Source organism: Lonchura striata, chromosome 8 (genome assembly GCF_050655825.1).
Source record: "Lonchura striata isolate lonStrDom1 chromosome 8, ASM5065582v1, whole genome shotgun sequence".
NCBI lineage: Eukaryota > Metazoa > Chordata > Aves > Passeriformes > Estrildidae > Lonchura > Lonchura striata.
In genome coordinates, this window is record NC_140710.1 from 8,579,414 (window position 1) to 8,607,373 (window position 27,960).

A 27,960-nucleotide genomic window follows, 5' to 3' on the forward strand; every position below is an offset into this window, starting at 1 on the left:
TGTTTTACAGCCTCCCTGGGTTCACACTGCACAAGATACCAGGATTTACAATTGGGATTTAAGCAAATCTAACTCCTAATGAATTGGGAAGGGCTTTTGCAGGGAGCACGACCCCCAGCAGCCTCCTCTTGGTTTCCTATCTCTCTTTTCCAAGTGTATTGTGCTCCTGCTGCCACAGGCACCTGAGGGACCAGGTGTTCAGGCATGGCCCAAATAGTCCCAGGATAGAGCAGGAACTATTCTTGCATACAGGAGGCAGGGGGAAAAGCCTTGACAGTTCCAATTTCCACCCTGAGCTTGTTATTTTCCCACTGGTCTCTTAGAAGGTGAACTATTGGGAATTTATCTTCCAACAGCATGGTAGGAGACAATCCCACCTCCTGCCTCGCTCACAGGAATTCACCAGAGCAAGGGCTGCCTCAGTCTGACATGTCCCTACACTGACATTTACTAACAGAATGTTTTCTCTCTATCTGTGGGTTTACTTTGACCAGTTTCCACATTCTTATCTTTCCTCCAAAGTGATCAGGCCCTATTTCTTGGTATCTTTAGCAGTAGGCTCTCAGAGCTCAGCCGGCTCGCCTTCCAGTAAAATTAATAGTACCTTTCCCCAATTATCTGGAGCCCTTGAGAGCCCCATGTTATTACTGGAGTGTTTTTCATTAGCAGTGCTGGTTCAAGGCTGCAGGAGGATGGAGCTCAGCACAGGAGTCAAACTGTTCTGGACAGAATGAACTAGAAACCTCGTAACACAATTAGAAGTACCCACAGGGTAACATATAACTTTACTGTCAAGCCCTGAAATAACATGGCTAGCTAATGAAATAAAACAAACTTTGTTTTAATTAAAATTAAAAACATTTTATCTCTCTCATTTCAGTCTTAAAACAGGGGCAGTTCAAAAGTCACCATGGAACAAATGAGAAAAACATTTGCAAAGTGAGGGGCAGGGATGACGGTAACATCACTGGGTTTGGAGTGACCTGCATCACAAAACCCTGGCAGGATCTTTGTCTGAAAACAGCCTGCAAGAGATGTTTGTGGAACAGATTCCTAATGAAGACTTAAACCTAAAAAACACAGGGATGTTCTTATGGACCCACCCTACCTCTAGATTCCAGCTGAGCAGAAGAAATTCCCCCAAAACCAGGAAGGAATGGGACGTGAGCTGCTCAGGAATCATCAAGTGTGACCCAGCCATGAGTGATCACAGCCTCTGCCTGGCAACACTCGGGGCACTCGTGCTGGGAACAGCAGCTCTGCTCCCTGAAGGAAGCTTCCATCCCTTTTTTATTCACCCATTGGCAGCAACTTCCCAGCAGATCTGACAGCACATGGCTTTGCTGCCACAGCCACGATCAAAGGCAAGCTTTACCCCACAATTCATATTTCTCCCAGCCTCTTCCTCTTGTAGCTGATTGCTCCTTAACTGTTCTCCAAATCCTTGGAGGGATGCTCTGCAAGAGGGACACTGCTACTTCCCATGGTTATTCAGCACAGGAATGAGCCCACCTAGAGATATCCTAACTGAACATGTTGTTATAGACACTTTATGCACACAAAGGGAGAGATGGTAAAAATAATAATCAGCTTTCCTTTTTTTACACAGAAATTTTGGCAAAACTATCAGGGAAAAAAATATTCCACGTTTGCCCATTTTGATGAACAATGGGGATATGTGGAGAGTTAGACTGTATGATCAGGGTCTGATGAAAACCAGAAATTACCCAGGGGAACCAAATCCTCTTGGTTGAAATCCCAGTTTTCTGCCAGAAATTCTTCAACAGCTTTTCAACAGTTTCAATTTAACCTTCTTTAAAACCAGTTTGGTACCTAGTTCTGCTGTAAATGAGATTTGAAGAATTTTCTGATCTCTTAATGCTCCATCTACATGTATACTACCAGCATATCACAGACAAGGAACAGTGCAATTCCAGAATGAAAAACTTTATATATAAAAAAATACACACACACACATATATATATTAATTTCTTTCTTGTCTCTTACTCTAAAATTCAGTGTAACCTCTGGACCTCTACATTTGTTCACTGACTCCAGTATTCCCTAGCCATTCCTGTTTGCCTACAGCAAGCTGGGGAAGACAGGTCACTACTGGTCTGGAAGCGAGTTAGGGCAGGGCTGATGTGCTGGTTGGGTTTTTCCTGCTCGCAGACTGGTCTTCCCCATCTGTTCCTGAGTCCAATGGAAGCACAGGCAAATAATAAACCACGCTACATCCTCATTGCCACTGCTTGTTAAGGGTCAACAGTACTGGAGGGTTCTCTGTAGGGAGCACTAGAAGATGTTCAGAATGCAGATCGATGCTCAGCTCATTCAGAAAATCAGGCCAAAATTAAAGCACCCAAGCCCTGATTTCACTGAAAGTGGGTCTGAAATCACCTGCCCAAGCCCAACAGCTGGCTCCCTGCTTTGAGATGTATCTACCATCTCCCAAAAAATCTGGCAGGATCTGTATCTTGTTCTAGTCACCAATGCAAAGCATGGAAAAAATAAAATCCCATACCAAAGAGGAAGTAACATCCAAAGCCAAGGAGTATTAAATCAGTCGAAATAGCCTCCCTTGCTTACTGTGAGAGAGCTCACTTGCTCTGGAAGGGATCCAGCAGATGGGCAGCTTTCTTCTATTCAAAGTTTAATTAAATTCTTGACCTCAGCCATTAGAATCTAGAGCCAAAACCTTGAAGTTACAGGGAAATCTGTCAGCAACCAGGCAGGACTGTGGCATGCAGCTGTGGTTGCTCTGCCAGACTCAGCATTGTAGATGAATTTGCTCTTTCTACCAGATCTAATCGCCAGATGACCTGAGCTCCACATCAAGTACCAAGGCAATGAGGGACACTGCTACAGTGGTTAATGTATCTGCTGCAAACCACAGCACAAGCAAAGCTCTTTAGAGCTTTTTGATGCCATGGGTACATTGCTTTCTGATTAAAACCAGCTCAAGTTTGCTTACATTTGCTGCAATCACGTTCCAGAGACCTGCTTAGTGCAAAGTGTGCACTCGCTATGACAAATATTAGATGTCCATTAAAAGGAAACAGACTTCCAAAGCCAGAGCAGGAAAGATTAAGGGAAGAGGTGTGAAAAGAAAAGAGCAGAGGAATAGGAATGAAAGTCTCAGAAGCAAACTCAGGATGTAGAGAAATAAGAAGTGATGTAAAAATAACACAGGAGGTCAATCACAAGTGATACAGTTCACTGTTCAAAACATGTATATCTTAAAAACAATCTGAACTTATTCAATCCAATAAAAGCACCAGTTCTCATTACACACTTACTATAGGGAAGTATTATTTCTGTGTTGGCTTACAAATTGTCTCCCTCTCTCTTTCTCAAACTCATCACAATCTTAACTAATACAAGTAAATCTCTGCACATGAAATATGAGCCACTGGCAGCTCTCAGGCTCGCTTTTCATCCCAAGCCTAATGGGCAAAGCACTGTGATTTCATTTCACAAGCTTTTCCAACTGAGCTCAGAGTCGATCATTTGCCAGAGTTTGACTCTTGCAAACAGCCTGCTGGAGCCACTGAACTCACAGGGTCAAATTCATCAATGGTGCAGCCCCAGCTAACCTGAGACACTTCAGGCCAGAGACTGGTTTGTTCCAAAGCATTAAACATCCCCTGAGACCTGTGATCACAGAACATTGTCATAACACTTAAGTAGCTATGGTATGTTAATTTAAAGTTGTCAAAATACACATACAGCTCTGCTTGCGCTTCACTTGGATGCACACAAGAGGCCACAAAGTCCATTTATAATGTGAAGAATGTCCTCAGAGTGCTGCAGCTCCACGAGATAGTGAAGGGGCTGTCCAGCACAGTGGGACAGGCTTTCAGTGGAAACTCTTTGGCTCTCCAGTACAAGGTTCTTGTTCCTTCAGCAGTGCTACCAGGCTTAGCCACCCATTTAAATGCCTAAAGCAAAACCATGTATTTCCCATCTTAAATAGCATCAGCACTTGGTGCTCCTCTCCTGAAAGAGAGCTCTGGTAGCTTCAAAGGAATTTTAAAACCCCTAACTCTCAGGCTAAAAGCCCATAAAGCTCACTAGATAGTGGGGTTTCCCTACACGCAAGGGAAATTGAAAGATGTCACATGTATTCAGATACCTTTGCTGCTGTCTGGTTTCAAATGTGGCCAAGATGAGGTGCAAACACCTCCTGATAGAATTAAAGGCTGCTATAAAGAGTGGAACAAGTCAGACCTCAAAGCAGTGGGGTCCCATGACTGAAAATTAAGCCTGTGGTTACACACGAGGGCTGACCAGCAGTCAATTTCCCAACTCAAGATTTTTTTAAATTCATCTATGGGAGGTTTCTTCCTGTAATAAACATGGAGGAAAGCCAAGACTACAGGATGAGAGATGTGCCAGCCCTTGCCCACTCTACAAGGGGGCCAAAAAGTGGATCCTGGCTCCATGAAATCCTCAAACACCAATCTAGAAGCACTGTGGATCATCCCATGGTAGATATCCCCAGGACCACTGCTGAGGGAAGCAGAGCTCTGTGCTAGAATCCCACACATACCAAACCAGGAGCACTGACTTTTACAGTCCATCCAGGGGCAGAAGGACTTGGTGCTACAGCCCTGCTCCACCCACTCCTGTGCTCTTCAGAAAACCCTGAAAAGCCCAAACCATGGCTTGCAAGAGAACCAATCCCCCAGCTCCTACCTAATGAGGTGCCTTGGCCAAAACCCCACATCTTCCCCAGCAGACTAAAGCCTGGAGCCACCTCCCTTATCCCATTTTCATATCTTTACCAAAGTGCTGCTGGGAGGAAACACTTCCCACATAAAACACAGTGAAAGCAGGAACTTTCTGTTAAAAGTTTCATTTTTGACAAAGGCTTCAGTTTCCAAATAGGGGTTAGGGGAGAGCAAGGGGGAAATGGGTTGTCAAAGAATTCTCATAGTGCTTTCTTTAAGTGCTTTGTTGGACCTGGATATAAAGTAATAAGAGAAAGGATAAAAACATGGTCAACATGCTACAAAATATATTAGAATCATTTCAATCCTTGGGAAAAGTATTTTGGTTCCCATTGCTACTAATTATATATCATAAAATGTCAGAAAAAGCATCATGGCTATGGCCTGTAAAAATAACATCTTACAACAAAATATTTCATTATTGCTTTCTGCTTAGCTGCCCTAGAACAGCAAGCTACAATAAAGTGGAAATTTCCAGAAAATGCATTAATTGGAAAATAAAGATGTGCTGGATTCCTCATCAGAGAAAAAGGCACTTTTATTGAGCAAAGATCATTATTAAAATTCAAGTCATGCAGCTCATACGCTGAATCCAACAGGCAAGAACTTTCCATAGTTACTTACAGTACATTTTCATAGGGTTAAGATGATACACAGTTCTTTTTAAGCCAATTATGCAGAACAAACAACATTATTTGGGTGGATCTAGGAAAGCAAATACTATTTGTTTCCAAAAGAGCTACATGGAGCATTCGTTGACTGTTCTGCTAGGTAGCTCTCCAGTTATTCACTTTTCAGTGGAGCTGGCAGGAGCCAGCCCTGCAGTAAGGCAGCCTGACTTGTGGCTATGTCCCTGCTACGCTGAATAATGGGACAAGGGAAAGTTAAGCCCAGAATCAAACCAATACAAGTTTGAAAAAGTCAGAAGCCTTAAATCATGCTGGTGTTTCCACTTCAGATGGTCTCAGTCAAAAGAGCAGTGTTCCCTCCACCACACACCCTGTTTGTTCCACAGTAACTGCAATAGGTGCAAACCAGGAGAAGAGAGGAGGGACAGAGAGCACCTCACATCTTTTGGGCTCAGGGATACCAAAAGCAGCTCTGGATGTAAGTTCAGGCTGTCCTAGAGGAGCAGTTTGATTTACAATTGTTCAGGGGCCTGGCAGCTCTCTGCCAACAGCCACTCAGAGGGATGCTCACTGGCAGGAAGGGGATAAAATCCTAAGCACAGCAGGTCCTTCTTAGCTGCAGGTTTTGTGCCATGAGCACCAGCAGGACAACAAGCAGGAGAAATAAGTATTCAACTTATCTTCAGTTTTGGCACACCTGAGCTACCAATTGTTCTTGTTTCTCCTAGTTTATTTAACCCAATTTCTTAATCCTGTTCTTGAAATACCAGAAGAGAAAAAGAAAAAGAAAAAATAACTGAAATGCAGATTTTACAAAGCTCTGCTGAGCTTGGCAGTAGGCTCTGGATGTCCTCAGAGAGCTCAAAATTTAGGGCCTGAATCAATTCCTATTGGAGCTTTTCCATTCATTCAACAGCAGAGAAATTTGGATTGTCAGTAAGAAGACAGGCAGGGGAGGCAACTGCATAGGAAAGAGGACAGCCAGGATGCCTGGGTTGCTTTCTCATCTCCCTTTACTAAACTCATAGCCCAGCAAGCCCCTGCACCTCCCCACAACCATTTCCCATTCACCCCACCTTTGCAGACAGCATTTAGGCCATTTTAGCTGCTACAGCTCTGCCCAAAATAATTTCACCCTTTTCAGAAGAGTTGCTTTCCCCACGATTCATGAGCTCACAAACCAGAGGTGAAGCCTGGGAAAGTCCAGCCCAGAAGGGAACATTTTGGATAGGCATGAATATGTAAAAGCAGGGTGTGGAGACTGCACTTTGGCTTGCCAAACCCAGGCTGCCCGGGTGCTGGAAAACCTCTTCCCTTCCCCGGGACACTGAGCAGAGCAGGGAGGTGGGAGGCAGCTAAGCACTAACAGCTTGTGCTGCAGGGTCGGGCCTCCATCGAGGTCACTCTTCATTCCTGGAACATCCCCAGCCCCTGGCCTCCCTTGAAACCTGGGAACACAGCCACCCTTGCCCCACCTTCCCTGGCTGTGCCAGGCCCATGCTGGCCACCACCCAGACTCAGGGCCACTAATTCTCATTTTTGAAGTAAAAACAAAAAAGGGGGAAAGGGAAGAAGAGAGGAACCAAGACATGGAAAGGTGAAGTGCCTTCACCAAGGCGAAATGGCCCATCGGTGGTGGAGCTGGCATTTGAGCACAGGAGCGCCTGTTTTCTCCCCCAGTGCTAAAACATCCAGACCACCCTGCTGCCTCCGAGACCACACCGCCTCTGTGAAATGTGTGGAAATTTGCAGGCATTTTCCCCGATTTTTACAGGGATTTTTTTTGTTGTTGTTCCACACTTGGCTCACAGCTGTTTGCCAAAATCAAATTGCTGAGGTGTTTCTGTCTCTTTAAAACTTCACGAACAGACACTTGGACAAAACCCATCAGTGAATCACAGCTGCAGTGGGGGGAATTTGATTTGGCCATGGCAGGCTGAAAGCAAGAAACCCAAACTGAGATCCAGCCCAGTCCCTCTGCCACTCCAAGCTGCTCACAACACACAATCCCCCTGGCATCACCCACTTGCTGTGAAAGGTGCTGGTATCTGGAGAACCAGACTGCTCTTTGATTCCTGCCAACAAATTCAGCAGCATTTTCTGCAATAACTGTTTTACTCCATACTTCCAAAGGAAAAGAAATGAGAAAATATTCAGGTGGCCTCCTGCTCAAGTGCTACCAGGTTCTGCTGCAGTTTCCCATCCATACTTCTGGAAGATGATGACAATTTGCTCAGTTAAGCATCTGTACCTCACCATATTTCCCCAGCTTGTCACCACTTTGCTCTGCTTGTGAGACATGCACAGCCCCAGCAACTTGAAAGCCAGACAGAACACTCTCCTGTTCCTTCTCAGCACTCATTCCTAATGGGTGTGCCACAGATAAGACTTCATTCCTGCCCTCAAGGTCCCTGCCAATCCCAGAGCCTTCCCCTGGACCATGCACCTCCCTACAGACCAACACCCAGGCACATCAGGTGTATCACAGGAGCAGAGAAAGGATCAAGGCTTACCCCAGGCAGAGGCAATGCTGCAAGCAAAGCACATGGAGATGATCTGACTATTCTTTCCTCCTTAAAAAAAGCCCAGTGTAAGACACCAACACATCTGCAACTAAATCACATTCTGCAACTTGCCACCAAGGTTCTGAGCAGCAAACAAAAGGTTAAACAAACAAACCCTGAGCAATAGCTCAGGCTTGACAGATGCAAAAAAAAAAAAAAAAGGTTTCAGCCAGTAACATTTCTTCTTCCCCAGCTGTAGGTTCATATTTTTAATGTCAGATTGCAAAAATAATAAAAGGGGAAGGGGTGGGGGGGGTGGGGGGGGGTTAGGGGAAAGAAGACAAAGAAAAGCAAACATTTAGCTCACAACTGGATGGGAAATGAACTGGAAGCTCACATTTGTGTATATTTTTCCCTGGCGAAGAGAAGCCAGCTGGTATGTTGGAAGGTCCTGAAAACCTGTCCTGACATCAGCAGAAGTGTGAGCAGCAATACCTCTCCCGTGCTGGCTCATGCATTTTCTCCTATCTCACTTCATCTCTCACTAAGCTCGAGCGAGCCCACACTATTGCAGATTTATCGCCATCTGAAAAACATTAAATATCTCAGGGTTTCAAATATTTGCAGACAGCTGAAGAAGTGGCTGTGATGGAACTGTCTCTTTCTGGCATAAAGCTATCAATTTTCCATGCAAGTTGAGGCCTGGATTTTTTTTTTTAATTTTATTTTTTTACCCCTGGTAAAACACTGCAACAAATTACTTGCTCCCCTTTTAGTGAGAGCGAGGAAAGCGGACAGTCATTATTACCAAATGTGTGCATGCACAAGTAACTAAGGGAAAATAAATCCCATTTGAAGGTTAATTAACTAAGGCAGGGTCACAGCTTGACAATCTGCCCTCAGCAAAGGGGAAGCACAACATTGGAGGGTCTATGAAGCAGAGCCATAATGAATTGTGACTTGAGGCTTGTCTATACAGGGAAATTACCGTGCAGCCAGCTCGAAGCTGGATTTATAGTGCTCACTCCACATTTATAGCATTAGACTCTCTGTGCAAACTAATTAGGAACTAGTTTACCTCCTTTACCTTCTGACAAATGCTACTTTGCACAGAAGCCCAGAAAAGCAAATTGAGCCCCATCAACTCCTTGGTTTTCAGCCTCACTGCTGGCTTTGCTCAGTGAGCAGCAAGTCCAGGCTGGAGAGTGAGAAGGGGGTGAGGACAGAAACATTCAGCCCCTAGAATATGAGCGAGAGCTTGGGTTTGAGCCCAACACCCTTCAGTGCCCCCAGATGTGCATGGAAACAAGCCTGCAACAATAGTCGCACCCATCCTTGTACAGAAAGCTGAGGGTGAAGCACTGGAGGACCCAGGGTACATTTGGCAGTTCAGCATCTCATTCAATCCACTCCTCACTCCATCCCTGCCTGAGCTGTGGTGCCTCTCACAGCCTCACTTACCCAGTGGATCAGGAAAAACCACAGAGGTTTAGCCCTGGAGGCTGCAGGAGTCAGAGCAATGCCTGCGAGGAGAACCACACTTCCCGTGCAAAGCAGGAAGGAGTTCTGGTGGAGCAGACCAAGCGTGAGACCAGCTTAGATTTCTTCCAAGGAAATTTCTAAGAACAACCAACTGGCTCACTTTCATTCTCTCTGGCCTCTTGGCCAAGCTGAAAGGCACCAAGCCACCGCAGTGCTGAGCAAACACACCCATCACAGAGGTGTTGCACAGGTCCTTCTGCTGTCGCCCCTCTGCCACACACCGAGCACAGAGGCTGCATGGAGCCAGCCTGCTGCAGAGGGGGGCTGTGTCAGGCAGCAGCTGGCACAGGGACAAAAGGCAGAGCTGGCATGGGCAGAATCAGGCTCAGAAGGGTGACAGGATCAGGCTCCCACACACTGATTGACAGCTAAAGTCAAGTCCTTTAAGGTTGCTTCACAGATGCAGGGTCACACATGTGAAGGTAGTCAAGACACCAGGTGCCAAAAAGTGCTGGGGAAGGTCAAATATGCCATCAGCAGTTAAAAATAAACACACTTTTGGCATTTTGGCCTTTTGAGGCACCATACAGACAGGGATGTTAACAGATGTCAGGAGGAGGAGGCGTGGGAAGAGCTGTCATGTGGGACCCTACAGAGACCTCAAAGTCAGCTCACCTCCCTGTGCTGCCGTTTCCCTGCAGTAACAGAAGAAAAGTAACCTCCTCTGGGGGAAGATTTTCCAAGTCTTAAGGGGTGGCAGAGATGAGAAGGAACCCAAGCCATGGCTTTCAAGGTGAAACATGGCTGCTTTCACACCTCATTTCCTCCATATCAGAGAGGACAGGCATGTTTTAGGGGTAACCTCGAGGTGCAGAACACACTTTTTGTCCAGCAGGGTCTCCAACACAGTGAAACAGGCCAGCCAGTGGGGGACACACCATATGGTGGGCTAAAAGCTCCCCCTTTTGGGGAGATCCCTTTGGAGACAGCTCCAGCACAGGGAGGAGGTGTCTAGCAGACACATTTCCGTGCTAAAACCAGAGATAAGAGCAGAAATTACTGCCTATCTCTCATATGCTGTGGCAAGAATGAAAGGGGGTCACTGAGAACATTCACTCCCTCTCTTCCCCTTGGGGCTTGGAAGTCCACCATCTCCTGTCTGCAGCAAGTTTTTCATTTGTCACTTTATCTCAGTTTTCTTTTCCTGCTTACAAACTGTAGGTTTCACAAAACTTCTGAGAGAGCTCCTTTACTGAAAAGGAAATGCTTAAAACCAGCTTGACCACAAGGTGAGCCCTGCTGAAGGTTCAAGTCAGCCGGTGAAAAGACTGTCTTTTCCCCAGTAGTCCAAAACCCAAAGGACGTGGAGATAAAACCATCAGAGAAACTGCTGAAATGAGAAACAGGCACACAGGCCACCGAAAGACAGAGCAAACCCCAAGAGGCACCATCTAAACAAAACCATATGGCAATCTCAGCCGAGCCATCAAGAGATGGATTCTTTTCCTACCCGGCGCCTGCCTGTGCACTCTCCAAGTGCCTCCTTGCAGTCCCTTCCAGCACAGAAGCATCCCAAGTGACCTGCCCAAAGCAATAACACCGAGCTGAAACCTCCTACATGAGCCTTTTATTTCTCTGTCCTCTATCTTGCTTCTGTTTCCCCCAGCCCCACACTTTTTTTTTTCCCATGCATAAATATCCTTTTGCTAGTCACATCTAACCCACCATCATCTAAGGCTCTTTACTTTCACCTACTGGATATTGGGAAAAAATTATTCACTGGAAGGGTGGTCAAGCATAAAGACGGGCTGCCCAGGAAAGTGGTGGAATTGTTGTTCCTGGAAGTGTTCAAAGAACACAAAAATGTCCAGGTGGTGCTTAGGGACACAGTGTAGTGGTGAATCTGGCAGTGTTATGTTAGAGGTTGCACTCTGTGACCTTGAAGGGTCTTCTCCAGCCTTAATGCTTCTGTGGTTCTCAACCCAAGAACTGAAGAATCAAGCACCTCACAAGCTTCCACAATCACACTACCAGCACTAGCCAGCTCATGAGAAATCAACAACATGACAATCTTCCATCATGGCCCATCAGATGAGCTTTTTCATGAGCAATTGAGGCAAAGGAAAAACACCAGTGAGAAGGGGATTTAAAAAAAAATAATCCGTGGGTATATAGTTTTATTTCCAATGGTCCATTCCAAGTTAGAGATTCACATTGATTGCTGGATATACAGATTTCATGCCATGAAAATATAGATGGCCCCTTCTCTATGAAAAACAACCTGGGGAATAAAATAGGTAAAAAGCTACATAGTAGAAAATCTGCAGGCTGGTCCTATGAAGTCACAGCCCACCGATGTGTGCATACTGTCATATATTTACCTAATAAAATATAAATAATATTTTATGTAGGAGTCAGTTTATGGGGCCGCGTGTTTGCAGAAATGGGAGGACCTGTTATATAGGAGGGAGAGAAGGTTAAAAGACCTGTGTTGTCACACTGATTTACAGGCTGATTTAACTGGTATTTAAATATGATTATTTTGGGGGATGTGGGTGGTCATTCACAAGGGAATGCCAATATCATTATTTAAGGGGTTTTCATTTATTTCTTGTGCTCATGTAGTTGTATGAAATCTAAATACATGAAACTGCCAAAATCTCCAAACATCCATTTTTAGGTACCTTTGTATGGCGCCTTTACCCAAAACACCACAAAAACCAGGTAAGAACCTTTATTCCTCAGCCTCTAAGAGCAAGGCTGTAACATCCATGACAGAGACCCTCTGAGGGTTTCTGACAGAGACCCTCTGCGGACAGAAGATGTTCAGCAGCCTCCTCCAGAGCAGGGAGGAAGGTGGCTTTCACCGATGCTGTTCTGACCGTGAGGCTCCTCTCCCTCATGCCCTCACCCACCTCATATTTCTATGCTGTGCACACTCATATAGTCTTATTCTTATTTTAAGAACATGAATATATACATCTGAAAACCCAAACCATTAAAAAGTAGTTGGCTCAGACTTTTACTGGAACACGTGCACAAATATGTTGTTTGGATATTTTTACGGCCATTAACTTTTCCATATATAACCCAGACCTCCCATTAGGTGTTGTGAACTGGATCACTTCTCTACTTGCCAAGTTATATTTCAATTAAATTAAAGTCACCTTTGGTCCTAATGAACCCCCGTTGTTTGCCTAATGCCATGATTAATTCCAGCTGCAAAGAAATGGTATTAGCCTGGGTGGGTACAGGGCTGAAGACTCTGATTCTCCTCCAAGATTTATGGGTGCTAGAGAAGGCTCCATAACTCATGTTGCTGAGTCTATAACTTTTCAGGCAGTAAACAGAAGCCTCTGCCACAACAGGCCTCCAACTGATGGATTCGCCCTTAATTTGTTCCTGCAGTAGGAACTTAACACAATTCTTCAGGCATGGATGAACTCCTTTTTTCCCCCCAAAGCTCAGCAGAAAGAGGCATCCCAGACTCTGCACAGACACTTGGTGACAGACACCCTCACCTGCAGAGCCAGGAGGGACTGAAGCCTGTACTCTCCATCCACACCGTCCAGAAGTAAAAGGTTCCCTCAGACCACGCTGCCACACCAGACTCACAGGGCCCAGAAGAGAAAAGCAAACAGGGCCCAGACCCTGTGCTTTGGTCTGAGAAGTGCTGAGCTCCGGTTCTAGGGATAAACATTTCTTTTGGATCCAAAACTAATTATCCAATGACGAGTTAACATGGAAGAGTAGTACTGGAAGTAGAAGCCACAGGCTACCAAAACCCCAGGTCACTCACATACACATCCAGACACTAAAATGCTCAGAAGGAAGAGGATGGCTCTCAACACCCTTGCTCAGGGCAATTACAGTGATCCTAGACACACCTAGAGCACATCTAAAGATCCTCCAGGAGATTCAGACATGAGAGACTTAGCTGTGAACCAAAACCCACCCTTGTGATGAGGGCTCAGCTTTGCCAAAAAGGGGCTGCCTCAGTATTATAGCAGAACCCAGGTTTTAGGCACCCCAGCACTAAAGGGCAAAGCTCCATCTGAGTGCAGAATCTCTTTCTGAACAATCTGCTACGCAGTAAAGATTTGCATGATCAACAACCACTGCTGAGCTTCTCCATCACTGTACCTAACCCCCTTTGGCCCCACTTGCACTTAGATTTGTCATGGCACCAAACAGCAGAATCCTACCACCTCCCTACCTCGAGTGTAGCAAAGGCAGGTGCCTGCCAGGCACTTCACAGTGCTGGAGGAGTTGTGCCAGCTCTGGCCACAGCCTCTAAATTCCCACTGTACCAGGACATCCTAAAGAGAGCATCATAGTGACCTACAAAACCCTTGAGTTCTTTTATTTAACAGGTGAACTAACTTATGGTCAGCCCCTTCTTCCTTCCCTTCCCCTCCTCCCCTCTCCATTAAGGCCAGAGAAGTTGCCTGAGTATTCAAAAACATGACAAGATTATCAGTCCTTTTATTAGTTCCAGTGGCAACCTGATACCATGTCCCATGCTGGCCACTTGCTTCACACCTCCCAAGGCAGCATAAGCCTTCCTTATTCATAGCTGCAGAGATTTCCAGAAAAGAGAGGGAAATCAGCAAGTTTCCAGAAAATGAAGTACTGTTTGGACTGTTCAGAGGTTGAACAGGATAAGAACAGATGGGATACCTCAGCTGTATAAGAATTTCTGCCCTCTCTCAATAACATCATCATTACAAAGGTTAAAAAAAAAAAAAAAAAAAAGTGTTCTCTTGCCAGAATCCTGCTTTAGGTTTGTATCTGTGTAAGACAAGACCTGTTGCTCACATCCAAGGCAGTCTTTCCCTGGCAACCAGCCTACAGGATCAATTCTTAGAATTATCACCTATTTAAACCCAGGTATATCAGGAGTAGCTCAATCTAGATGGAGTTTAAGACAGATGAGAATAAGTAATACGATTTCAGAGGGGCCAAGGTAGCAGAAGTAAATATTCCTGAGCCCAAGGTTCAGAAGTGTCTTACTCCACGCAGCAACTCAATACAAAACACAGCCTGAGCACAACATTACCATATTCAGCTCCCATGACTTCTCTGGCACCCACCTCACCTAGACCAGCACCGCACTTGAGCAAGAGTGAAGAGGCAGAGCCAAACCATGTTATGCAACTCCACAAAGAAATACAGAGGTTCAATGTGCTTCAGACAAACCCAAGAATAACCATTGCACTGTGGAAAGTATTTGCCACTAAAGCATTTTTCATTAAAAGTGGCATTTCTAAGAGTTCTATCCTGCTGAAAAGCAATACCAGCCTCACATCAGAAAGTCTTTAAGGAAAATTTCCATTGCTATAATTAACTTCTATGTTGAGATTGTATTGTTCCTTTTTCACAGAAAAATCTCAGCAAAATTTCCATGGTTTAGAGGCAGCCAAAAAGGTGTCCTATTCCATTTTTCAGGAAAAACTTGTGGTCACAAGGCATCTAGGAGAACTCCAAGTTACACATGGAGTGCAGAGCAAACACAGGGTAAACATCTACTCCCCTGAAACCCATGACAAGCCAAATGAAAGGCTCAACTCATTCTGTGACACTGGAGCAGCTACAGAGTCCTATCTGCTGGCCAGCAGTTGCCATGGGACCACAGAAGAGTTAGAAATAATACAACATCCAGGCTTGCACAGCATGTTCCTTCTACCAATACACCACTTCTTACAAGCTTTATTATTGACTTGCAAAATATGTGAAGAGACTCCAGAATGAAGACAAAACCTTAGACAAGGAATCTAAAAAGAAACCCAGGCAGCTCAAGCAAACTGTACCCCTCACTGCAGCCAGCTTCTCACCCAGCTTGGCTCCAACAGTTAGGGACCCTTATATATGAATTGATATTAGTCCCCACAAAACCAAATTCACTTTTTCCAGACAGGAACAGTCCTGAATGAAGCCCTGTAATTTCCCTGATCTCTGTTTTTGGGTTGCTAACACACGCAGATTAACAGACTAGCCACTACAGGAACCCACCCCACACATTTCTGCAAAGTCCTCTGGTTTGTGTGTTGCATTTCAGAGATGTAGAGGGGTAGACAAGACTCTCCAAGGTAACATCTAGAACAGAATTTAACTCAATGACCTGTGCATTGAGCCCAGTAACTTCCAGATTTCTCTGTGCAGCTTGCTCCTCACCATTCAAATAAAATAGGAACATGCTTGAATTCTACTTTGAATATAGATCTAGTAATGAGGACGTGGTTTTATTCACACATACCCAAACAACATTAATAATTCTGTTTCCTCCTGGCAATAGCAGTCCACATACTGACAAAGTAATATCAATTTCATCTTTCTGAAATTAGAATATTTCACTTTCTTCTCTTAACCTTGAGACCTAACTCCAAAGATACTGGTGCACTGATGGTTGATTTCTCCATCCCTGTAAAAAGGTCAGAGCCATTCTCCTACTTTTTATACCCCTTGATCAGACTTTACTGAACCTAAAAAATAAAGCTGCTGTGAATTGGGTAGGGACAGAGCAGAAAAAAAAAAGTCTAGTTTATGTCCATAAAGACAAAGGAAGAAAAAACTATTCAACTGTCCCACAAACACAGAAATATGATCAGCTAAACCCCACAAAGAGCTCAGAACCAGATGCATCTCATGCATACTGCTGCCCAGATAATCATTAGGAGACCAGGGAAAGGTGAATGCATTTTGGAAAAAAACCTCATGAAAGTAAAGGTTGCAACTGTGATTACATTGGATTCATTGCTCATAAAACCCTTATTTTCATTTGTTACAGCAGAATTTTCTTACATTTCAGGAAAAAGAGCAGAAACAGCCTTGCTGTTTAAGCTGCACGTTTCCAGGATACAATCTGGAGCTCACATGTCAGAGAGAGCAGGTCAGGAGCTTGTGAAGCAGCTGACCCCATTCCCAGCAGAAGACATCCTGCCTAAGAACAAGGCATCATCTCAGCTTTCCCGTTTCCAAGCCAAGTGCCTCAGGCTGGTGCTCCTCCCCCAGCCCCCACAATACCTGGTCTGCTGCTGCCTTCCAGCATCCAAGCAAACCCCAGTATTGCCCATTTTTGTAGGTGCTGGTTTCCAGGATCTGAGGCTGATGTTGTCAGATACAAGATTCCCTTTATGAAAGCCACATCCTGTTCTGCTGCTGAATCTTGGTTCAGGAAAGCTATCTATAACACATCTGACACTTAAAGATCACTGACAAGTACAATTAACACCAGGTCAAACATACCACTCCACATTTCAGACACTCTGGTTTCAGCTGTTGTAATGAAGCTCTTTGATTGTGCCAACAACTGGCTAAAAAACCAGGACATAAAGCAGCGTCAAGAAATATCTGCAGGATTTTTTTTCCCCCTAATCAGTGAGGATTTTAGTCTGTATGTTGCTTACTAACTGAAAGAAAAGGGTTTTGTTAGGATTACTGTCTCTACAAATACGAAACCTACTAACATATAAATATGTATTTTATATATTGTACAGGGTTAAATGATACCCAAAACCATCCAAAAACTCAATATAAAGTTGAACAGACTTATCTTGACCCTCAGTTATTCAAGGAGGCAAGTCACCCAGGAGAAAACAAAAAAAAAAAGCAACACAACAAGCCAAACAGAAACCATATCGTTCCCAAATTTCTTTCAGGCTTGCTTCAGTCCCACTGATGCATCTTCACTCCTTATTAAAAAAAAAGCCCAGTGTCTTGTCCAGAGACTCTGATAAACAGTGTGGCTATTCCAGGATATCCCAGAATATGAAGCTAATAGGAGGAGCACATTTATTCCCCAACTTTTAGTAGCTTCAGTTTGAAATTGATTTTGTTGTTGTGGCATTAGACACTTCTCAGTCCCAGGACTTGGTTTCACATGCAGGGAACACCCTGTGAAGGCTCTGGGTGGAACTACATGGACAAGCACATTAGATGAGCACAGCTTCTACTCTATTTTGGTTTGACCCAGGAAGAAGGAAGAATTCCCAGAAATCCCATATGCTGCAAATATCCTTTCCCAAGAGGAAAAGAAATAAGTTTAACATGGTTTCACAGAGTCAAAAGACGTGGTTTGTTGGACTGGCATTTGGTTACACTCCCAGATACACCTGATCCCCTTCACTGCTCACTCACCATCCCACAAGGAACACCAGTAACAAATCATCCACTTGTCCTAAAACAGCATGTTTGGTTATGAAAAACTGAAAAAATGAGACTTAAAAAGCAGGCTCATATCCTATGAAATGCTCCTTCTGCTACTCCGGATCTTTGCAAGCAAATCACAGACTCGCACATGTAGCTCAGTTGGTTTGGTCATCATGAAACCTCAGATTCTGCAGGTGACCGACCTTCTTCCATCCCACCAGCCTGCACTACCACATGGGACAGCTGACAACACAAATACATCCAGTCCCTTATCTTCAGAAGGCTTCCAAAGACTGCTCTTAAAAGGTCTGCACAATGTAGCAAAACAAAAGAATATTTCAGCAAAAATTTTCCACCTTCCCATAATGTTCTGTTTACAAAACATACATCAAATCAAAATCTTAACCTTCTCTTTGGTAATATAAATCAAAGTAACTGCCATCCATATCATATCTCAGTCCTTTAACCTAGAAGAGGATCACTACTCATCAGAAATGGACAAAGTCACCCTAAGCAGCACCATAAAGAATGTAGCCAGAAGGAATTTTTGAAACACCAAAGGGGAATTGTGAATAGATATTAACAGGATAACACTGCAATAAGCTCCACATAGGTACAACAAACCAATAGCAATAAACATATGACAACAATCAGCTTCACCATTAAACTCATCTCTCCAAGAAAAGGAAATATCTCTTACCTGTGATCCCACGGCAGATGGTGACACACAAGGTCACAAGGATAAGGTGGCTGCATAGCTGGGGGGCTTCTTCCTGAGGAGCAAAGCTTGTCCTTACCTCACAATCCAACTGAAGTTTATAGCCAGGCACTGCTGTGCTGATGGACTGCCAATCCCAGCTGCTGGCACATCAGGGAACCTGGGCAGAAGGCAAAACAGAGAGTCAATACAAATGGCCAAAATGTTCCTCTCCCTCCATACCCCAACCATATAACTCCATCCATCAAGAACACCTTTCTAAAGCAAATCCTGGTGGGTACATGGAGCATGGACTGCCCTGGTAATAGAGGCTCAAAAGCTGAAGGCAGCAAATGGGTAGAAGAATCCAGGGCAGATGCTTCCCTTCCTCAAATGACATCCCAGGTAGAGTCACCTCCAGGAGATGGGGAGTGACACTTCAGTCAGACTAAGTTAGCTAACACTTTTCACCTGGGGTACTCATAGCTAAGCCCAAAATGGATTTGCTGGCAGTGTTTACCCCTTGCTGTCATGTTACTGGCACTTGGCCATACCCCGGAGCAGTAAAGCAGACGAAAGCACACAGAAAATTATGGGATGAGCTCTTGGAGCAGCCACATGCTCATCTTGAGTTTCAGGCCCTTCATTTGCAAATCAGTTCTGGCTGACACTATGGCAACTGGGCCACAAGAGTCTTCCTTCTCCAAGGGGAGAGATAAATTAGCCCCATTCCCATTGCTTATTTTTTCATGCTCAGCATGAAAAGCTTTATCCAGACTACAATTATTCAATCACTGACTTACAGCAAAAGGCAGGTCTGGAGGATCATCAGAAAATAAAGGAATGTCTCTTCAGCAGTATCTCTCAACTGCTGTGCCTTAAAAAAAATATATATATATAAATATATATACACACACACAGATGTCAGAGTTCTCAGAAGATAATGGAAGGAATTCTGAGCATTCAAGATGACTGCAATTTAAAATCCTTCAGTTAAACTACAGATATTTTGCCAAAGTTTCTTTTCAAAAGTGAAAGGCTCATTCCACCACAATGCAACTCTTTCCAACCCATGTACTTCAAGAAGAAACAATGATAGCTCTCTAAAAATGTTTTAAAAATGCTTTTATTAAAAAAACTAGGAGAGAAGGGCTAATCTTTTTAAATCTTTTTATTCCTCTTCCTTCAGCTCCTTTACCTTTCCCTACCATTTTAATATAGAATAAGAGGAAATGCCACTTAAAGACAAAGTTCAGCACGTACTTTGTCGTTGCATCAAAAATAGATTCAGGAAGTAAGTAAAACACTTTTTTTTCTCTAGGAAAAAAAAAAATCACATTTCTAGAAAAAAAAAAATTTAAAACCTTCAGTAAGCTTCCCTTACTGAATTTTAACCTGATGCTCTCTCCAACTAGGGCTACACATTTAAAGTCTTTCTAACGAGGCATAACTAACCTATATTAAGGTTATTTATTGTTACTTGCTTGCACAAAAATTTCTTCTTTCCAGCTAAAACACCACCCTGCAGCCATAGCCTCAGAAAGAGCTAGCTCAGAGATCAAAACCCCTAATCCTCAAACCTCCTTTAATTTTACAATCAACAAATCCATCCCTGGTGAATATTCCAGAGATTACTTTCCAAGCAGCAAAGTGAGATTGCCTGCCTAACTGGAGGACAAGCAGGAAAAAAATAAAACTTGCACAAGGTTTGCTGGCAACCTAAATTCCCTATTCTCCCCCTCCAAGCAGGGCACACCCTCCATCCTCACCCCATCAGCGCCTTCTGCTGCACAGCTGTGCCTGCTGTGGGAAGAGGGGTTTATATCAGAGAGGGGTCTTGGGCTGGGCTTGTTGTCACTGGGCAGGACCTGTTGTTAAGAGGTGGGGCCTGTTCATGGAATCTTAGAGTCACAGAATACTAGAGTCACAGAGTCACAGAATGGTTTGGGTTGGAAGGGACCTTAAGGATCATCTAGTTCCAACCCCCTGCCATGGGCAGGGACACCTTCCACTGGACCAGGTTGCTCCGAGCCCAGTCTGACCTGTCCTTGAACACTGCCAGGAATGGGGAATCCACACCTTCACTGGGCAGCCTGTGGCAGGGCCTCGCCGCCCTCACAACAAGGAATTTCTTCCCAGTGCCTAATCTAAATATCTTCTCTTCTAGTTTAAAACTGTTCCCCCTTGTCCTGGCACCACCTGCCTGTGTAAAAAGTCACTCACATGCTGTTTTATAAAGCTCCCTTCACCTACTGGAAGGCTGCAATGAGTTCTTCCTGAAGCCTTCTATTCTCAAGGCTCAACAACCCCCATAGGAGACCCTGCTCTATAGGAGAGCTGCTCCATCCCTCTGGTCACATTTGTGGCCCCTTTGGACCCACTTCAGCAGGTCCAAGACTTTCTTGTGTTGTGGGGTCCAGAGCTGGGTTTGCTCCAGGTGGGGCCTCACAAGGGCAGAGCAGAGCAGGAGAACCCCCTCCCTTGACTCTCTGGCCACACTGCTTTGGACACAGACCAGGACTTGGCTGTTCTTCTGTGCTCTGTGCAGCCTTCCATCCACTAGAGTCCCCAGGCCTTCTCCACAGGGCTGCTTGCAGTGACACGTCATTCCCAGCCCATACCCATGTCTGGGATTGCCCAGTGACAGCACCCAGCACTTGGACTGTTTGAGGTTGGTGAGTTTTCCATGGGCCTGCTTCTCCAGTTCCCTCTGGCTGTCATCCCATCCTTCAGGAGTGCCACCTGAACCACTCAGCTTGGTGTCACCTGCAAATTTGCTGAGGGTGTCCTTGATCCCACCGTCTGTGGGAGATGGAGACTGATGCTGTTGATATTAATATTAATAAATATTCATATGCCAGTCCCAAGACACAGCTCTGAGGGACAGCGCTTGTCACCAGCCTCCACCTGGACACAGAGCCATTGACTGCAGCTCTCTGGCTGCAGCAACCCAGCCTTTTCCTTTCCCACCAAATAGCCCACCTTTCAAATCCATGTCTCTCCAATCTGGACATAAGGATGTCGTGTGTTAAAGGCCTGTTGTGACAACACAGGGCTAAAACACACACACAGGCTGGTTACCAAGCTGTGATAGATGGCATCAGGAGCGCTGCTTTCCTGGCTCCAGAGCAGTGCTATTTTGCAGGGTTTGGGTTCTTTAAATGATCTTTAAGCATCCAAAGTGATGGCACCTACTGGCTTTCTGGGGGGGCACAGCCAGGCTGAATGCAACAGGATTCCACAGTACTCCACACAAGTACTTGGCCCTATGTGCTGCCTCCAAGTTAGTGGGTGCCTGGGTTGATTCCTTAGCCAGAATATTTGTCTCAGCAGCATTCAAGAAATAGAGCACTCCAAGCCAACTCCTACAACAATTAAAGTCTCCAGTACTATGCCCAGTAGAATCCACAATGAAATTTCTGCCAAGCCTCATCCAAGTGCTGGCCTAGGAAAGCAAGAGAGAAATTCCCTCAGACAGTTTGCAGAAGCTCAGTTTTAATTCATGAGTGCTGCAGATTTATCAGAAGAGATGGGAAGTCGTGAGCATACCTTGCCTGGCTCTCTCCATGCTGAGCTCCATCACATGCTGAGCTTAAACTGGGTTGGCCACAAGCCTTTTGGATGTGAGCATGGGAACCACTCCATGACAGTGGAAGCCCAGCCAGGGCTTTGATAGGTTCTGTGTGGTATTTCTGGGACTTTCCATTCAGAGGAAATCATTAAAAACTGTTCTTTTCTGCGTATGTGCTAAAACCTGAGAAATAGAGCACCTCCATGCTGCAATAGTGGAGTAATAATTTCATGTTTCAAATAACAGGGTTCTTCTTTCTCTGTCCCCAGAAGCAATGATCAGATACAAAGGTTGAAGGACCAAGAGATCCCCTTCAGCTCCTTTTCCTTGAGGTTGTTTAATATACCCCTGAGGGAACAGACCCTGAACTAAATCTTTTTTTCATGTCCTAGCACATGGCAACTCAGAAACCAGTAGGGTTTCCAGGCAACTGCTGCATTCTCTTGAGAAAGCAGCATCTCCAGCCTGCTTTGCCCCTAGAAATACTTCACTCAAACCATGCATGAATGGCAAAGATGTATCTGGATGTTCATAGAATAAATGACACAAACTGCTATCGTAGCTTGAAGTCTGTTTTCACTTTGGTGGGGTGAAATGAAGAGTTTTGTTTACCTGCAAAAGCAGATATCTATTATCTATATCTATATCTATATCTATATCTATATCTATATCTATATCTATATCTATATCTATATCTATGTACCTATATCTATATCTATATCTATATCTACACATATTTAGTTCCTTCCCCTAAATGGTGGAAAAAGTCACTTTGCTGCATAACTCCCTGGTAGGCATTGTGTCCCTGTGAAAACCACGCCCAGACTAAGTCAATTAGAGCCAAATATTTCCCTTCTATGCAAATCAGGCTCTAACAAAGCCAAGAGCCGCTCAGTGTTTCCAAAGACAGAGACCAAGGGTGCCTGTTGACACTTGCCCTCTGTGTGATCTCAGAGCTATGAGGATGCCACGGGAGCCACGTGGAGTGGGACAGGAGGGTGCAGGCAGCTGGGAGATGGTCAGGGCAGGCAGAGAACCCCAGTGGGTGAGCACACAGCTTGGTCTCCAGCTGTAACTGCAGCACCTTTGCAAGAAGCTCTCTGCTGAGCCAGCCCCATTTTGTGGGCACAAGGTCTTTGCAGTATTTCAGGCACCATCTGCTAAGGTACAGCAGGCATGCTAATAGGTTATTTTACGAGCAGATGCAAATACACCAAAAACCCCACTATACACAGACACAGATTTCCTGGAGGATGGAGGGGAAAGGAGCCGTAACTCCCCCCCACCTTTGCATGGCTTGATGTGGTACCTGTGTGCCACCACTGCACCCACACATCCTTTGCCAACTCGCCCAGCCCTGACTGCACACACGTGATGGCTCAGCTTGGTTCGATGGCTTTTGCAGGAGGAGGTTCAGAGGGCTCATTTGGAGATATCCAAACTATTTCAAACATATTTTTAACTTAGCCCCATTCCTTTATGCTACAGTGGCATAGGAAATGCTGCCCCTTTCCCTGTGCAGTACAGCAGATGCAGAGTCAGGAGTTTGAGCACAGCTTTAAGCCACTGCTGTAGATGCATCAGCTTTCCTGGCTTCCCTCGTGTCTCTGCCTTGTCGTGCCTCACGCAGCCCCCGTTAAAGCAGGGAGAAGGATAAACATCTCAGACAGTCTGGAAAGGCTGGGTATTCCTCCCCTTTCTTCATGACTGCCATGGACTTGTCTTCCAGGGTTTCACAGCTCTCCCTGGGCTCAACTGTTCATTTCATTGCTCCATGCTTGGCCTCTCCTCCGTCCTCCCCACGACTCCTCGCAGTCGGGGGTCACTGAAGCTCGAGCTTCTGAGCCTCCCCAAGACCCTATTCCTCATTCCCAACTCGTGAGTCACTTCCTCTCCTCAAACCTCACCTTTCAACTTCCATTTTTCATTTACTTATGATTTTCTCTCCATCTCCATTGGGGTTTTTGCTCTACAGCATTCAGTTGCAGCCCTGTTGGTGCAGGCAGGAGTGCTACCAGTGGTTTCAGCAGCAAATGGAGAAGGGTGAGGACATCACATAAACACACGCAGCTAAACCTTCCCTCCATGCAACACAGTGCCAGCCCCTGTGGGGATGACCTGACTTGCATCTGTTGGAAATCTAAGCTGTGTTGCTGCGATCACTTGGGGTGTTTTTTCTCTCAAGAAAATAACATCATCTCTCAAGAAAACAAATCCATCTGAAAAGGAAAAAAAAAAATCACTTTTTTTTCACATTATTTGAAACTGGCACCTTTTTATGATGTTTCATTTGTATTTTGTGTTCAAATTATTGTTATTTTTGGAAACCATCCCAAATAGAGCTTTTGGTAGGAAAGTGTAGTGTCTGGCCAATAAAATAATTACTATCAAGATTTCAAGCAACACACTGAAAATTCATCTCTAATTTTAAAATAAGTATGAAAAATAATTAGTGATAATCTAGTCTCATATATTGTAATTTTAAAAGAGTTTTGAAAAATCCCCTTTTGTCTATGAAGCATCACAAAATTTTATCTCATCATAAAACCATGCGGGGTGAGGTTTGGGTGTTTTGCCATCCTCAGCCCATGGCAAGCAGTAGGAAAGGGACTTCTGAACAGCAGGGTCTGTCTGGGACTTCTGGCTCAGTGTCTCTGATGGACACATCCTTCATGGCTTGGTCTCAAATAAATCTCTGACTCTTCTGTGGTTAAGTAATCCTTATTCTTTTACTACATCAGCTATCAGTAGGAAGATCCTCTGTGGAAGAAGTGGATGTTCAACCAAAATGTCCAGGCCCGGGATTTTAGGATGTACAATAAGCTGTACCTATGGTCAGAGCAAAGAAAATTCAATAGCTACCATGGCCCCTTTCAAAATGTCACTCTTTACTTTCAGCATCCTCCTCCTGAGCTCTTCTCCCCTTGCACGCTCACTAATGCTCAGTGGCAGTCAGTGCCATTTCCTCAAGGACTTGCCAGCTGAGCACTCTCCCTCCTCACTGAGGTGGTGTCACTGTCCAGACAAAGCTCTTCCTCCTGGAGTGTCTTCTGAAGGTCCCCATCCTCAGCCCAGACCTCTCCAAACAGTTTTTTCTTCCAAGGAACCACTGGGCAGAGATACCTCTAGGAACTCATGAAACAGGGGTAGTAAATCCACAACCACCCCAGAAGAGAAGAGCATCCTTCTTAATTCATGTCACCTTCTGACAGCAAGTTCAGACCCTCCAAGTGCTCAGGTCTGAGTCTGCTCAAAGCCACCAGTCCTTGCCCTTGCCCAAAAAATCCCAGGCTATGTTGGGGTCTGAGCTTGCCTCTCTGGTTTACTGCTGGCTCGTGTAAATCCCAGTTTTCTCCTCCTGCTTGTTACACAGAACCCAAAAGCACTTTTGGAGCATCTTCCCTAATGCAAAATCCAACAGTTTGCCAGAGTTTGCTCACTCTGGCCATGCTTGAGCTCTCCCTTATCACTGCTGGAATAGTGACAGATGTAAACCAGGGAGGGAAGAATGAACCCTGCCAGGAACAGGGGACTGCCCTCCATGGATGCTCCCCTCAATTCCTGGTGACCATCAACCTGTGGCAAGGGGGGAATGCGGGTGTGCAGGGAACAAGGGACAGACAGAGCTTGGGAGGGTGCTCTGGTGCCTGCACTGACCTCAGGGAAGCCTGGTGGTGCTAGAGGATCTTCCACATCCCCAGATCAGCAAGCCAGAGATGAATTACTGGGGACAGCTGAGACAGGAGGCAAATGGCATCACACTGAAGCCGAACAAGGCCTGTGACTGTGCGCTGTGGGATCCTAAATATTTGGAGAGCAAAGGTCAGGAGAACAGGACACTTCTCAGAGATGATTTTCTTTGCACCCCAGTCAGGGACATGGAACTGCTATGCCTGGAATGACCCTGGGCGTTAGCCAGAGCCAGCGCCCTTACGGGTCACCCCGAGGCTCAGTGGTACCCGCAGGCAGCTCTGTGTTCCCCAGGCTTTGGCTGCCACCAGAGCCCAGCACGATGCCCTCCCTGAGCCTGGTCAGTGCCTCTGACAGCCCTGATGTGGTGCAGGCCAAGGGCAGGAGAAAGGAGCCCTCTGGCCGAGCCACATCCTCGGTGGGGCGCGGTGGGAGCTGCTGCCGGGTGGCTGATCCTCCTTGCTGTGAAGGAGGATCATGTCCCCCGTGCCTGCTGGCCAGGCCCCTGGCTGTTTCCAAAATAAACACTTGGGCACAACAACGCTGACATTTGCTTTCCACCAAGAGGTGCTGGGAGAAGGAGGCAGCCGCGTTCCCCTTTGCAGGCTGGTCACGAGGCAGGAGACAACCTGCTCAGTGCAGGAGTTTGGGATCATGTGCCACACCATCCATCCCTCCCCCGAAAAGACATCCCTGCACCACAGGGTCAGAGCTTTCCTTGATGTCCCACACCTGGCTGTGGCTATCGCTGAGGTGTAGGCAGGGTTGGTGAGCTGGGATTTCACCTGCTGGCCCTTTTCATGCTGGAAGAGGTTAAAAAGGCATCAGGAGGGAGGCTGGAAGGGAGAAGTTGAGCAAAGGATCCTGCCATAGATGTGGACAAAGAGGAAGTCAAGGGTCACCACAGCCCAACCCACCCACAGGAACAAGCATCTGTCAGACCCCTGATGGAGAAGAGTCCACTGGGACACTCATAGGGGACAGGGAGAGGTTTCAATAAGGACACCCACCTCAGGGTGCCCTCTGATGCTTCAACCTTTCTCACCTGTCTCAATTCTTATTCCCATTTGGGAATCAGGTGAGATATGCCTACAGAGTGCTGGCATCCCTGGGATTTCCCCTGGAGGGAGGGCTGGAGACAGAGGGCAGTCCCTGGGAATGTGGTGCCAGTCAATTTTATTCTGGGAGAGATGCCAAAGCTGAGCACAGCTGCCGAAACAGGGGCTTTCCTCACGAGCAGGCTGCTCTCCTGCTGCCCCTGCCCTTGGCTGAACGCTGCGAGGAAAATGGGGAGAGATTGTACATCCCTCTGCTCACCCCAAACACCCTTGCAGGGAGGAGAGGCAGCAACATCCCCCCCAGCCACGATCCCAAACTCTCACGCTGGAGCTGTGTGAGCATTGCTGTCATGCTCATTAATTACCCAGATAATTCAGCTCAGTGAGAAATGAAGGGATTTATTTTTCTGGTTATTGCTCCAGCCAGGTTAAGGCATCTGGAAACAACTCCCACATCTTCAAGCTGAAGTGAATATTGAAGGACAAGCTGCAGCAACAAAAGGTCAGGCTGTTAAATCGCATGTCTATAATTAACACTCCCAGGCCATCACAAAAATGGTCAGGAATCACAAGGCTGAGCAGGGAAACTGAGGCACAGAGCAGCAAAGCAGCATCCCCCAGGAGCAGATCATAGCTCTGCCTCATCCCCAGCGCCATCCTGATCTTCTCCTTGGAAGAAAGGCTGGATAGAATCCTTGTTGAGCCAGACCCAGGTCCTGTCTCTTGGAGAGCAGCAGGCAAAGCAGTTTTGGAGGGTATTGAGGGGCTAACGGTGTGGGTGAATTCCTCCAAGCTGCTGGATGCTTCTCGCAGCTGCAGAACAAATTCAATAACAATACTCTGAGCAATGCCTTTTTAATAGGCACGAGGTGAAAAGAACCCGACGAGTCAATATTTGCGGATGAAAACAAAATAAGCCGAGCTGTTAGCACAGAGGAATGCGAGGGAGGCCGGAGGCTGCTGGGGTAATTATTATTTCATCTGCCAGACAGCCGCGGTCCTGCCCGCTGCCTCCTTCCCCCACTGCCCACGCTGGCTGTGCCGGAGGGAGGGCAGGGGGACGTGGGGACGGGGCAGAAAAAAGCAAATTTGGCTGCGGCAGCAGCGGCCAGCGGCTGGGGCTGGCTGAGCGCTGCGCCCGCCGGAGGGTGAGCGCTGCCCTGGCCCGAGTATTTAATGTCAGCGCCTGGAATGTGCTTAACACAACATTTTACAAGGGAACATTAGTCAAGCATCTGCACTGACAGAGCGGGTCAGCGATAAGGAGCCAGTGCATGGGAGCTGCGGGGAGACAGCTCTTGTTTCAGCCCAAGGAGGGCAAGCCTCGCAGAGCTGGTGCCAGGGCAGCCCTGCTGTTGGTCTGGCTGTCCTGACAAGCATCACACAGGAGTGAAAGTGCCACAGTGATGAGCGGGGTCTCGATTCCCACACTCCCCCAGCTATTGCC

General features: G+C 45.9%; 1 protein-coding gene across 1 annotated transcript in view; it reads right to left on the minus strand.

Annotated features, from left to right (window-relative positions):
* The window catches only part of FOXD2 (forkhead box D2), a 279,469-nt gene that overhangs the window by 230,491 nt on the left and 21,018 nt on the right, over nucleotides 1-27,960 (minus strand). Inside the window, 2 exon segments of the mRNA XM_085585677.1 lie at nucleotides 1-18,375; nucleotides 18,998-19,071. The exon segment at nucleotides 1-18,375 is cut by the window's left edge and continues 70,981 nt beyond it. The gene's annotated coding sequence lies outside the window, so the exon portion shown is untranslated.